Source organism: Neofelis nebulosa, chromosome 1 (assembly GCF_028018385.1).
Source record: "Neofelis nebulosa isolate mNeoNeb1 chromosome 1, mNeoNeb1.pri, whole genome shotgun sequence".
NCBI classification, from domain to species: domain Eukaryota; kingdom Metazoa; phylum Chordata; class Mammalia; order Carnivora; family Felidae; genus Neofelis; species Neofelis nebulosa.
Window position 1 is genome coordinate 10,955,692 of NC_080782.1, and position 14,562 is coordinate 10,970,253.

Sequence of the window (14,562 nt, forward strand, 5' to 3'; positions counted from 1 at the left end):
TTTGAACCCAGACAATGCAGTGCATAGATCAGCAGTAAAACCAGGCATCTCCTTGTGTGGTCTTGGCTCAGTTTACACCAGGCCTGACAGTCCCTTGTCCCCTGCAAAGCTGGCTGACCCCCCCAGAGGCGTGATGGGTTAGGATTTTGGGTTGGTCAAGTCCCACACATGACTGATCAGTCAAGCTTTTAAAAAGGGAGGGGCGCCTGGGTGGCGCAGTTGGTTAAGCATCCGACTTCAGCCAGGTCACGATCTCACGGTCCGTGAGTTCGAGCCCCGCGTCGGACTCTGGGCTGATGGCGCGGAGCCTGGAGCCTGTTTCCGATTCTGTGTCTCCCTCTCTCTCTGCCCCTCCCCCGTTCATGCTCTGTCTCTCTCTGTCCCAAAAATAAATAAAAAAAAAACGTTGAAAAAAGGAAAAAAAAATAAAAAATTAAAAAAATAAATAAATAAATAAATAAAAAGGGAAAACACTACGTAAATTACACACTGGGCTGATGTTTATTGGGTATTTACATTCTTTTACGTTTCTTTAATTTAAAGTCTTTAAGTATGTACTATTTCCAACTTGACTAGAGTATGTATTGGATAAGTTAGAAAACGGAGGAAGAATAAAAATTCCCACTCTGATGTCATTACTGCCAGTGTGTTGCAATTTTTCCTCATTATGCGCACGGTTGTCCATTTGTGTCAACGTGGAGTACATGTAGCGTCTTACAGTGTGACACGTACTGGCAAGTCACAATTAGGTGCTCTCTAAAGATCGCCCCAGCAGATGGTCTACAATTATTCCAAGAGTAAAAAATTTACTTTCCAGAGTCACTCTGCGTGCCACAGCAGACCGGTATTACAGAGCTCATGCTGTGTGGTTGAAAGTTCCCTTTTTTAGAAACACCCTACAATAAAAATGTTATTTCTTCAGGCCTGGCATCATGCTGGGTGAGGTCAATCTCTCAGGCCTTCCTCTCCATGGAAAACCACCAGATACCATCCCCTATGGATTCATCTAAAAAAAAAAAAAAAAAATGCATGTTTATATTCTCTCTCCAAACATCTTCAAAGTAATTGTATATGAAAGGAAATTTTCCAGCACAGTTCGACTTGTTTTCAGGGTGTGTGCTGATAAACAGAAGGAAATGATGCTCCTAACAACAATAAATGCCCAGAGAAGGAGAAAATCCTCTGTGTGCAAAACTCTCAAATCATGGTAAGTGGTATCTTAAAAGCAACAGTAAGTGAACTCTTAGGAGCAGAAGCTTGGGCAGTTCTTGGATCACATAGAACTCCATATATAACAAGGAGGAATGATTAAGAACCACTTAAAAATCTGCAAAAGGAAACAGTATTCAAATCAAACATTGTAATCACACCATACAAGATTAATGTAACAATTGTGGGGAACCACAAGTGCAAAGAATTAAAAAATTCCAAGAACCCACATGTACCAGTTTCCTGGGGCTGCCATAACAAAGTCCTACAGACTGGACAATTTTAACAGCAGAAATGTATTGTTTCACAGCTCTGGAGCCTAAAAGGCTGGGATCAATGTGTGAGCAGCCTGGGCTCTTTCTGAGGGCGATGAGGGAGAGTGCGTCCTAAGCTTCTCCCCTAGCTTCTGGCGGCGTAAGCCATTCTTGACTTATAGAGGGTGTTCTCCTGGGTCTTCAGGTCACCTTCCCTATATGTGTGTCTGTCTCTGTGTCCAAATCCCCCCCCCCCTTTATAAGGACACAGTCATATAGGATCGGGACCCACTTTACTGACTTCATCTTACCCGGACTGCTTGCAGAGACCCCATTTACAAATAAGGTCACATTCACAGATACTGGAAGTTGACCATGGTCACTCCTGTGAAATTCCATAAAGAAAAAAAGGGGACTCAGGTGCATACCCGTGGCATTTCAATACCATTTCATTGAAAGTATCATATCACAGAACCAGCACATTGTCTGTGTCAGATTATTTAATGACCCAAACCAAGCACAAGTCCCCAAAAGGAGGTTTTGGAGCAACAACCTAAGACACTTTGTACTATTTTTACTTACTAGTTTCATCACCTATAGGACATGCTGCTGACAAGTTATTAATTCAGTGCATGTAAAAGTGCATGTACAGCCTATCATGAAACTTTCCTTCTTTTTGATAGCCAGCTGAACCTTACGATTTTTTTTCATGGACAAACTCTCAGCAGTTCCAAAAATAGGTTTTGAAAATTCAAGATCTATGTTCTGTCTTTATCTCAGCAATTATTTTACAAACACAAAGAAGTGAATGGCCAAGTGGTTTAATTTCTCCCCATGGATCTGGATGAACAGCACCCCTCTAAAAAGAGATTTTGACATCTGTTTAGGACTTATAATAGGAAATGGGGCAGGTGATTTCACTGGTGCTCAAGAGGACTTAAACAACATCTATTGGGACTCTCCTATTTTATAGACGAGCTGAATCCCCCACTACAGCTTGAGCCAGACTGGAACACCAACATCTAGAAAAGTCCTGGGATCTTTGTTCGACAGGACCCCAAGAACACACTTCAGGCAGGAGCACTGAATTGCAGTAGGCTTGTTCCATGCTCTGCCTAGCATCTAGAACTTAACACGGCTTTCCCAGTTTATGTTAGTGTCACCTGTCAAACCTAAGACAATGTGATCCTTCATGATTTGCTGCCACAGAGATTATTTTAAAAGAGGCTGAATGAACTCAGCAACCTTCAGAGCAGCAATTATCACTACATTTTCAGAAGCGGTAAATTGTCAGAGAAAAATTGTGAATTGTTTTTCTCACGTGTTTAGAAATTCTGTTATTGTTTTTTTTTCCGTGGGTTTTACCACTGTTACTACAGAGGTGCATGTATACATCCACATGCACGTACACCCCTAACAAGCACCGAAAGGATGAGATGGGAGGGAAGGGAAGGGGAGGCAAAATTCTGAGAAGGCAGATAAGGTTCCCAGGACTGGTGGACACAGCCCATACAATCCCCCCTCCTTGAGTGTGGGCAGGACTCATGAATATGAATGGACATCACCTCCATAATTAGGTTACCTTCCAGGGCAAAGATGAAGGCATTCTTACAGACATAATAAAGGTCGCCCATCAGTTGACTTTGAGTTCATCAAGTGGGAGATTATCCTGGGTGGTCTGACGTAATAAGATGAGCCCTCAAACGGGACCGGGCTCTTACTTTGAAGCCTAAGAATGAGATTCTCCTCCTGGTTCTGAGGGAGCGACTGCCATGTTGTAGAGAGGGTCTGTGAGAGGGTCACATGGCTGAGAACGGTGGCAGGCCTCTAGGAGCTGAGAATGAACCTCAGCTCACGGCCAGCAGGAAGGAGGAGTCCTCAGTCCCACAACTGCAGTGAAGTGATTTCTGCCAACAACCTAGGAGCCTGGAGAAGGACCCTGAGCCTCAGATCAGAATGAACCCCCCGTGACACCTTGATTTCAACCTGGAAGGACTCTGGGCCTAGCACCCCATTAATCTGTGTCTGGCCTCCTGACACCTGGAAACTGTGTGAGGCAACAAATGTATGCTGCCCGAAGCCCCTCAGTTTGTGGTATTTGATATGCAACACTAGACAAAGTACAGAGGCAGTAATAGAAGTCAGAGGTCCTGGAGGAGAGGGGAAGGAAAAGTTAATCAACAGAGAGGGTTCGCCTTCCTCCTCTGCTCTGCCTTAAAATTTCCCACTATACGGCAGGCTTCGTACAGCCTGGGTCAAGGGATACACATCTGGGGATCTGGTGAGTGTCTTACTCCTTTTGTCCCCGTGCCATTTTTTTTTTTTTATAATGATGAATGTTGCTGTGGCAACATCACAGGATTCCAAACGATTTCTTCTAATTCGTTGAAATAGTCAAAGAGGGTATGCAGTGAGCAATGCTTAGGCTCAGTGAGAGCTCCAGTCACTGGCTGTGATAAATCTGTTTCCATTACGACACCTGCCATCTGAAAACATCCCAATAAAAACTTCAACATAGACTGAACGGCTTTTACGTGTACAGAGGAACCCTGCTTCCCACAGGAGAAATACAACTGTCCATATTACAGATAGCTAATTATAACCCCGGAAATTATTCTTCATTAAGGTATCTTAAAACTAAACTCCAGTGAAACTGTTGCAATTCTCTTTAGTTCACCGTCAACAAGTAAAAGTCATCCAAGGGTTTAGCCTTTAGCTAATTGCTTCCATTACAAAATGAGCACTTTTATTAGAAGACTTCTTTTAAGCAAAACTAATAATATCGGAAGGTTTTAAAAAGTTAAATGGAGCTCCCAAATAAGTGAGGTACCGTTCTGAGAGGCATTTGACCACACAGTTTAATAATGGCTCGGTGCTTAAAATGTCTCTCACCATCACGCTAGAAAGAAAAACCTCTAAAAGCCTGCTTGTAAAATGGACTACTGTGTTGCATCCCAAACATAAAATCAAATATTGAGGCCTCCCACGTGGGTTGCTTACCCATCAATCACTGCTCATTCCTTCTGTGTAAACCAAATCCTGTTTTGCGCCTATGCGTTTGGGGAAAGCTGTGTGTCTCCCCAGGACCCCAGGTGAACAGCAACCAGTCTCAGCCAGAGATTCTCAATCTTGATCTGTCCTCAGCTTCACCTCCAGGGCTTGTGGAACAGTTTGCTGGGCCTGCCCCCAGAGTTTCTGACCCAGCAGGTCTGAGTGGGGGCCGAGAATATGCATTGCTAACAAGTCCCATGTGATGCTAATGTTACTGGCCCTGGGCTATCCAATCTGAGAAAGAAGCCAATCATTTCTCTCTCCAGTGAGTGCTTTGTTTAGCTGGGGACCTATGATACCATTCTGAGCACTCAAACAGGAGGCCAAATCTGCTAAGGGCTTTGGGAAGATTTTTTTTTTTTAATTTTTTTAACGTTTATTTATTATTAAGAGAGAGAGAGAGACAGAGCATGAGCATGGGAGGGGCAGAGAGAGGAGGAGACACAGAATCCAAAACAGGCTCCAGGCTCTGAACTGTCAGCACAGAGCCCGACGCGGGGCTCAAACCCACAAACCGCGAGATCATGACCTGCGCCAAAGTCAGACACTTAACCAACTGAGGCACCCAGGCGCACATTATTCATGTTTTAGGTCCTATTGCCTTAGCTAGTGAAATAATCAGTCTCCTGCTATGAAAACTGAGCAGAGTCCAAACATTATTTTGGATGGATTATTAGAATTGGAGGAGACGGTGTGGGACAAAAAAATTATTAACATGTAAAACTAAACTTAGAAACACTTTTCAAAATATTAGTCTTCCAGACATTTGTAAGCATCTAGTTTATTGCCAACAGAGTAGGTTAAAACGAGTTAACTAATTAAAATTAAGGGGTTAAACAGTGGGCTTGTAAAAGGATGCCATGATCAGTTCATTTTTCTTTCCCAGGTCGTCTGTTTTACTCAGGTTTGCTTGAGTCCAAGGCGTCAGAGAAGCTCTTTTGCAGGAAAAGACTTAGCACCTGAGTGTGCCCCATCCTACCTCCCCAAGAACCTGTCCCTGACCATGGGTTATCAGCTTCCATCCTTCATGTCAAAGTGGGACTATTCTCCAGCTTCCAAGTCCGGGAAGGGGCCGCACTGCCTCCTAGTTAAGAATTATTCAGGCTGCAACACCAACAATGGGAGTTTTGGCTTTGTGCATTTTGGTGAAGACATTGTCCCTCGAGAGACCGGTAGTGTCACAGGTGAGTTCTGCAGGATCCAAGAAAATCCTGACCACCTCCTCTAGTGGAGTCTTTCCTGGACGAGAAACTCCTTTCAGTAAGTAACAGCAAACACCCCACCTTTCACTAAGCTATAAATGGAGTATCTTTCTCCTCCCTGCAGTAGTTGGGAAGCAACGATGGCCCAGACTAGCTGTGGACAGCCCCAGGGTGGCATTAAGTCCTGGGCTTGGGACCTGCCATAAGGAGAGGGAAGCACACAGAGTCTGGCAGGTGCAGCCAGGAAAGTGGAACCTGTGCATTCCCTCCCAGAGATCCTAAAACCTGGCCCCACATGCATGTCCTTTTGACCTTTCATTTCGAGCCTACTGTAATAAAGCCTATGTTGGCAATCCAACGTAGCCACGGTGTTTGAAAATGAAAGCCTACGGGGTGATCAGTTTACTACTCTAATTCTGCTAGACTGGATCAAACCCCACCTATGAAAAAGACCCTACAGAGTTCATCATGACTCCTCTACTATGGGAAAGACAATAGAAACTTCAGCTTGAGTTCTGTCCCAGTTAGTTCAGTTATTGCAAGGCTACAAGAACCTCATTACTGAGCAGCTCTGGGGCTTGCCGGGAGGCTTCCATATACTAATTACTGTCCACGTCTTTAAAGAAAGGAGCTTAGACATCTTGTCTAAGTTGCCAAAAATGACAGCACACGTACCTGAGTACAGGGAGAAGCTTGGAGGAGTTAACCTCCTGAGGTATGTTTAAATCAAGTTCTATCATTTTTAAGAAAACAATTTATTCTGAAGTCTTCTCCTAGACAAAGCTTTCTTTTGATCTCTGTACATCATTGCTTCTTTATTCTCTGTTGCACTTTTGAATTTTCATAGAATTCCCTTTGCCACACACTGTACCATATATAGTTATAAACTACAATGGAAAAAAAATTTAAAAAAAAAACTACAATGGAATTAGAAAAAATGAATAGTCATTGGGAGCCTGAGATCAGTGTTTTTCAAATTGATGCCCTACAGAAGAGCGTAGGCATTCCCCCAAAGAATAAAGCTTTTTATTTTTTTATTTTTTTATCAAACAATGACTGTTTGCATAGCCTGAAAAACCCACTCAGTGAACCTACCATATTTATATGTTAGAATCATGAATAATGTTTCACTTACTTTATTAAGTCTTCTGCTAAAAAATTTTTTAAAAATAAATTAAATTAAAAAAGGAAAACACAGCCACATCACCAAATCAGTAGACTGAGTATCAGTCAGTTTGAACACTAAGCTTCTTAAAAGAAAGAAACTTCTCTTTTATTTAACTCATTGCTTGTCTGGACTTAGAGACTGTAAGTTTGTTAGAATGTGTCCTATTTCCAGGGTTTTTAAAAATTTTTATCTGTACCCCTTTTCACCCAATGACGTTGGAAAATTCTTGATCAGTCATTCTTCTCAAGGGAAGAAAAACCCATAAAAAGTATATCTTTAAGCTTAGTTTATTTTTACATAAAATAACCACTCATATCCCTAATACCCAAAGACACACAGCACTAATTCATAATTTGATAAATCCTCTTTCAAGTCTTTTCTCCTTGTGTTAGTCTCTACATTTTTCAAAACTTACAAATTTAGATTTCTGTCTTTGGCTGTGTTTTCTTACAGTGCCTGCCTAGTAAACTCTGGTAGTCTTCAACTTCTGCCCTTCAATCCCTTTTAATTTCAGTCAACATACCCTCTGGTTCATGTGATCAATATGCCTGGCTTTATCCCATCTATAAGCTGGTAAGTCCCAGATAAATGTCTTCTATTTACACAACTTTCCGATCATTAAATCCATTTTCTTTTTTCATTTCCTTACTGGGTAACTCCAACCGAATGTCTTTAAACTTAAGCATCCAAGCCTTCCCTTTCTTCCGTATTCTCCTAAGATTAGTTTGGTTCACGTAAAAGAACACCAAAGGTAAATGTGTCTTAAATAAAAATAAAACTAAAAATAACGTATTGCCTCCAGGATAGGACTGGCTGCCTGCAGAAGCCCCAGCGGTGATACAAAGTCTGACTGATCCTTGCCCCCTCTTTGTTGTACTAGTTCCTTTTTCTTTCCTTTTTTTTTTAAATTGCAACTTCAGACTGATCTCCCCAACTCCCCAAACTATACGCTTCCCAAAGCATAGCCTTCTAGGTCCTCAACAGGCAGAAAAGAGTAAACAGACCGGGCAGCTTCTGTTCTCGTCATCTACCCAGGATCCTCAACAGAGCCCTCGGAGGCACGCAGGTGGACTGGCTTCGGTCACATGCTCGGCACTGAACCAATCACATTTGGCCAGAGGTGCAGTGGGCGGGGTCTCACTCTTCCCAGGGTCCCCGGGCACCTCCCGCTGGACTGAGAGCAGAGGAAGGAGGAACAGAAGCTCCCAGGGAAATCCGAGCCGCTGCTGGAGTAGAGCAAGGGGATGCCAGGCATCAACAGACGCCGACTGTCCCTCCTTTGGCTAACGGCACTCACCCAGTTCCCAAACCTGACATCGGGCGGGCGAGACACCTATGTCTGCGGTGCTCGCAAAGGTCCACCAACACCGTCACTTCTCTCTCTGCAATCTAATTCACAGCCATCCTCTCCCTGCGTTCCCCCTGCTGCTCCCTCACACCCGGGCCTTCCCAGATCCCCACAACCGGTTCTTCCTGCCACTGCTCATTTAGCTACAACTTTAATGGAGCCGCCAGTGCTTCCTCTAAAATGTGCATGTGAGTCAGCGGCTTCACCGCTGGGTGGTTCCCACCGCCTCCCAGAGGCCTGCAACGCCCGCACTGGCCTGCCGGCTGCGGCCTCGCCCAGCCTCGCCGCACCGCCTCTGAATACGTCCTCCACTCGGACCCCGGCGATTGTGGGCTCCCGAAACAGCACACACTCTCCCTCGCCGCTGTTTTCTCCCTGCACTTTCTTTCATGCCCCCTCCCCGACTCTCATTTCCCACCACCAGTTGGGACCATCCAATGTCCACTGTGTAGAGGCTGCTTTTAGGCAACAGGCTTGAGCAGTGGACACCTGAACAAGGCAAAAGGGCCCACGGCGACCACAGAGCTGAACGCAGACAGGCTCATTAAGCGACCCACCTCGAAACAGCCCTTGGCCGTGGCTGACCAACGGGCCGCTTATAACCGAGCACAGTTACCAAAAAAGGGAAAATGCCACTGGTCCCCATACCTTCTCACTGCACCCTATTTATGACTGTGCCCCCCCCCCCACCACTGCCTCTGGCGCACAGTCTGTCCTCAGCGGTCTTGCCCGCGGATCCCTTGCAGTGTATTCAGTAAACTTCTGTGGCCTTTGTTCCACCCCAGGTGAATTCTTTCACCGCCTGACCCCCCCCCACCCCCCCCACCGGATCTGGAGCCCCACACATTGTATCCGTTTCCTACTGCCCTGGAAGAAATACCACAAACTCAATGGCTTTGAACCACACAACTGTATTATCTTCAGGTTCGGGAGGTCAGAAGTTTAAAATGGGTCTTATGGGGCTAAAATCAGCAGAACTGCATTCTTTCTGGAGGCCCGAAGGGAGAATCTGTTTCTTACCTTTTCCAGCTTCTAGAAGGTGCCCACATTCCTTGGCTTCTGGCCTCCTTCCAGTTTTTAGAGCCCGCAACGGCATCACTTAGACCTCTGCTTCCACCGCCATTATCACCTTGTATGACTCTCTTCCTCCTGTCACCTATAAACACCCTTGCGGTGATGTTGGACCCAACCACATAATCCAGGATAATCTCCCCGTCTCAATATCCTTCATTTAATCATTCACCCAAAATCCGTTTTGTCATATTAACTGACACTAACAGGGATGACGATGCAGACATTTCTCAGGGCGTGATGTTGTGTACCACACTCAGACATTCCCGAAGAACCAGCTTCGGCATGACTTGATTTTCGATCTGTGTTCTGGCCGTATGTCAGATCTGGCTGGCCCCTCTTAACTGGCCTCTCACCCTGCATCCTTCACTCTAGCACTTACCAGCCCCCCTGTTCCCCACGCAACTCTAGGAGGGGCCCCGTGCACAATGACTTTCATTTATTCACTTCTGAATGACAACGCCCCACTCTGTGTCTGAGGCAGTCAAGGAAGTTAATAAACATATGACAGCTCTGTATTTCTCTAACCACCAGCCTGAAAGTTCTCCATAGTTTTTCATCCCAAATGCCAGCTAATCTCAATGTGTTGCATAGTGGCTCACAGTGAAATTATTTTACATTCAAATTGAATTTGGCAAAAGTTCACTTTACTTTCTGCCTCTCAAACAAACCAATTTGATCTCTGAATTTGAATATTATATACAATGACATGTAGTTCTTGGTCAACTAAGAAACAGAAACACTAAATCCTTAAAAAGACTTAGTGTTACTTCTTGCTTTGTAACAACAAAGTTCCATGTCACAACAAAATTCCAAGGGCTTCCCAGCAAAGAAGTTCTGGGAAAAACAACCAAAGACACTGTGGAAAGTACCTAGCCACTCAGGAATGCGTGCATTAACACGAGTATGCCTTTATTTCCATACTCTATGTCCCATTGACCCAAATGCGCACTCTTCCGCCAGCTTTAGAGCTCTGTCTTGCCATGTGACGGTCACCGCTCAATTCTTGAAGCACACGTACATCAGGAGATGCAGTGGGAACCCTATCTGTATCCATGCAAATCCTAGGACTGGGTGGATAGCCCAAGTCCAGTCACCACCCTTCGGCACACTCTTTCACTGGAAGCTCTGAAGCACTTTCATTCACAAGGTAGAACATGGTCATGATTCACAGGACTATACTTGGACCTCAGTCAAATAACAGGAGTCTTAATCTAGATGGTTATGAGTAAGAAGAAGTCGCTGTTCCTGGAGTTTACTAAGGAGGGGACCTGCCAAAAGTGTGTAAGGAAGCTGTGTATGTGGTCATCATGATATTCCGTGGAAATAACATGTTTCACTGTAGGTTGAAAGAGTCAATGTGTCTAACAGTGAGGATGCTGCTGTACAGATTGTTCTAGTGCAAAACTATTATGGAGTCACTCTGGAGTCCACAAAAAAGGAAATGGTACAGTTGTGGGTAAATACAGTTGTGGGTAAAGTTGTTTTTGATTAATCTGCTTGGAATTACTCATTGCCATGGCATAACAACACCTGGAATTCTTGTCTCTTAACTATGATTATAATGCCTTGACATGTGGTTGCCAGCTTTCTCTACGTTGCCTAATGTCTACTTCCATAGAAAACAGTAGATGAAGCAGCCTAGTCCTCATTTGCTCCATTCATCAAATTAGCCAATATGTCTAATGACATGTGTGTGTGTGTGTACGTGTGTGTGTGTGTTGTGTAGTGCTGTGGATCCAGCTTCTTGGCAATGAAACAGCACAGTAAAACCTTTGATGGTGAGCATAATTCATTCTGAGAACATGCTTGTAATCCAAAGCACTCGTATATCGAAGTGAATTTCGAGAGCCATTGGCTCAGTTGTGATCATGTGACATTCATTGTCATGTACTACTTGGATTGCAAGACATCGCTCGTTTATCAAGTCAAAATTTATTAGAAATGTTTCCTTGTCTTGTGGAACACTCTCAGAACAAGTTACTCACAACCCAAGGTTTTACTGTACTTTCTCTCATTACCCAGTATACTGACCTATATATATGCTGCCTCTTTACCCTTCCATTTGGTTTCAATAGAATTGTAGGGGGAAAAACAGCATTTGTCTGAATAAGCTGTCATTATATAAATTACACAACACATACAGATAGCAATCAGTTAGAAGCGAACCACATAATTTTCAGGTATAACTAGCCCCTATAAATCTGTTTCCTTAAGTTCTTTGGCTGTTAGCTGCTCACCAACGATATGACCTTCTTTTCTCACTTTTAAAACATGTAGTATTTGTTGAGTTCCTGTCCATCCCAGTTACTGCAGAAAACACTAACTGAATTGCTATTTTTACCCATGACTATCATTGTAGGAAACTGTAAACGGAGGAGAATTTTGTTTTGTTCCCCGGGGATGGAGTGTCATCTGTTGTTAGCTTCTGACAAAGCCATACATAGTTTCACCATATGATCCAGCAATTAAACTCCTAGATATTTACTCAAATGAGTTCAAAACTTATGTCCACACAAAAACCTGAAGGTGAATGTTTATAGCAGCTTTATTCATAATCACCCAAAACCAGAATAAAACAAGGTGCTCTTTAACAGGTAAATTGATAAACAGACTCTGGTACATCAGTACAATGGAATATTATTCAGTGATAAAAAGCAATGATCTATGAGGCCATGAATAGACATGGATGAATCTTCAATGTATATTGCTAAATGAAATAATTCAGCCTGAAAAGGCTAATACCACCATATGATTCCAATTAGATGGCATTCTGGAAAAGGCAAAACTATGGAGATGGTAAAAAGATGAGTGATTTTCAGGGATTTAAGGGGATGGTGAGAGGGTTAAATGGATGAAGCATAGGAGATTTTTTAGGGTGGTGAAATGAGCCTGTAAAATACTATAAGGGCATATCCATGGTACTATGTATTTGTCAAAAACCCATAGACCTTTATCAGCACAAAGAATAAAGCTTAATCATATGCAAATTTTTCAAGCATCAGTTAGGAGATTGGGGATCCCAGGATGGAATGCAAAATTTGACAAAACCGTCAAACTATATTACAAATGTATAAAACAACCTTACTGATCAGAGTGGGGGCAAAAGCACAGACCAATGTAATGATGGAAAAGTATTGAGCCTATAAGACTAAAAATAAAGGAAACGATACATAAACACTGCACTCTAGTTGATAAAGTTTGTCTCCTTTGGCAGATACACATTCAAAAGTCTGCTATTTCTATACATGTATGATGGAATTGGAAAATTAAATGAATGCATGGCAGATGATGGAAGTCAGCTTTCTCACTGTTGGAGTGGAAGTTACAGATACACAAAGACAAGAGGCTAGTATGATACATGTGGTGATGAATTAGAGTCAGAAGCATTAGTATAAACTCATGTTTAGCTTAATAGAAACACAGATTGTTACACCTAAAAGTATTTCTAGAGATACATACATATACCAGTTAGTATATACACATATATTTCCCTGTTCTGTTCAGCTGAACAGGCCTAGAAGTAATGATATCCCAGTAACCATGAGCACACCTAATGCTCACATCTTGGTTTCTGATACAATTTTCCGATGAAAAGAACCAGCGTTTTTGAAAGAAAGGACTGAGGCTAATACTGGAGTAGAAATACACATGGTGAGACTGAAGTGTCTTCTGGTCTTAGAAAGTAGGGGCAGTGCTAGAAGAAAGAGGAGGTGGAGGAAGAGGCGGAGACAAAACAAAGAAGAGGAAACAAACAAACAAAATACATGCATACAATGATGGGGTATGCAAAGGGGCATAGGAGCCAACATAAAAGCTCCTAGTGGCCAAAGCAGGTAAAATTCAAGTAACAAAATAAGTAAAAACAGATTTTGCACAGCAAAAGAAACAATCAAAAAAGTGTAAATTCAACCTACAGAATGGGAGAAATATAATTGCAAACCATATATCAGATAAGAGGTTAAATATCCAAAATATATAAAGAATTCATACAACCCAATAACAACAACGCACAAATAATCCAACTAAAAAGTGGGCTAAGAAGAACTAAATACACATTTTCTTTTCCCCAAAGAAGACATCCAAATGGTCATCAGGTGCAGCCACTGTGGATGGAAAACTATATATTCCTCAGAAAATGAAATTACTATATGATCCAACAATCCCACTCTTGGGTGTATTACCTAAAGGAAATTAAAACACGATACTGAAAAGACACATGCACTCCCATGTTTATTGTAGCATTATTCACAATAGCCAAGATAGAGAAACAACCAAAGTGTGCACCAACAGATGAGTGGATAAAGAATATATGGTGTATATATACGCAATGGAATATTATTTAACCACGAGAAAGAAGAAAATCCTGCCGTTGCAACAACATGGATGGACCTTGAGGGCATTATGCTAAGTGAGAAAAGTCAGAAAGAGTGATACAAATGTTGTTATGATATCAATGCGGAATCTAAAAAAGCTGAACTAATTAAAAAAGAGAATAGAATGATGTTTACAGAGGCTGTGGGGTGGAGGGATTAGGGAGATGTTTTTTAAGAATACAAACTTGCAACCAATAGATAAATAAGTCCTAGAGATCTAACGCACAGCGTGGTGATTATAATCAACAATACTGTATTATAAACATCAAAAGTGCTAAAACAATAGATCTTAATTGCTTGCACAACAAAAAAATAATATTTATATGATGTGATGGTGCTTTTAGCTAATGCTAAGTTGGTAATCATAATATACAAACATATCAAAGCAACACATTGTATACCATAAACTTATATACTATGTCAACATATCTCAATAAAATAAATATTAAAAATACTATATATAACCCTTCCAAATAAAATAAATATCTATGAGTCCATATTTATTTAAATAAATGATTGAATAAGCAAATACAATAGAATAGACAAATCTATGCAAAAAATTTAAAAATAATCTACGGAGATACTCCAACTTCAAGACTTGGAACATAACTCCCCACTCCTTAAGGGTGACCTTCACATGGTGGCTTCTTTCCAAAGAGTATATGTAGTATGGAAATGGAGGAAAAAGTTAAATTTACAGTGGAGAAGCCTAAAAAATGCCACCTTTGTCAGATAACCAAAGTAAACATCAACAGTGATAAATGGGATGAATACACACTTGAGAATACATGCTCTTGATATATGATGTGATAGAAAAAGGCACTTCACTTCTGAGGTCTTCTCAAAAAACAAACCAACAAAACATACCCAAACTAATAAAACA

The 14,562-nt window shown here is 42.1% G+C and overlaps 1 long non-coding RNA gene across 1 annotated transcript; it reads right to left on the minus strand.

Annotated features, from left to right (window-relative positions):
- Positions 1-482: 482 nt before the first annotated feature.
- LOC131508699 (uncharacterized) lies at positions 483-1,850 on the minus strand. The gene is made up of 2 exons (XR_009260119.1): positions 1,775-1,850; positions 483-1,006 (listed from the first exon to the last, which is right to left on the minus strand). It is a non-coding gene; the product is annotated as an uncharacterized LOC131508699 (long non-coding RNA).
- Between the last annotated feature and the right edge of the window lie 12,712 nt (positions 1,851-14,562).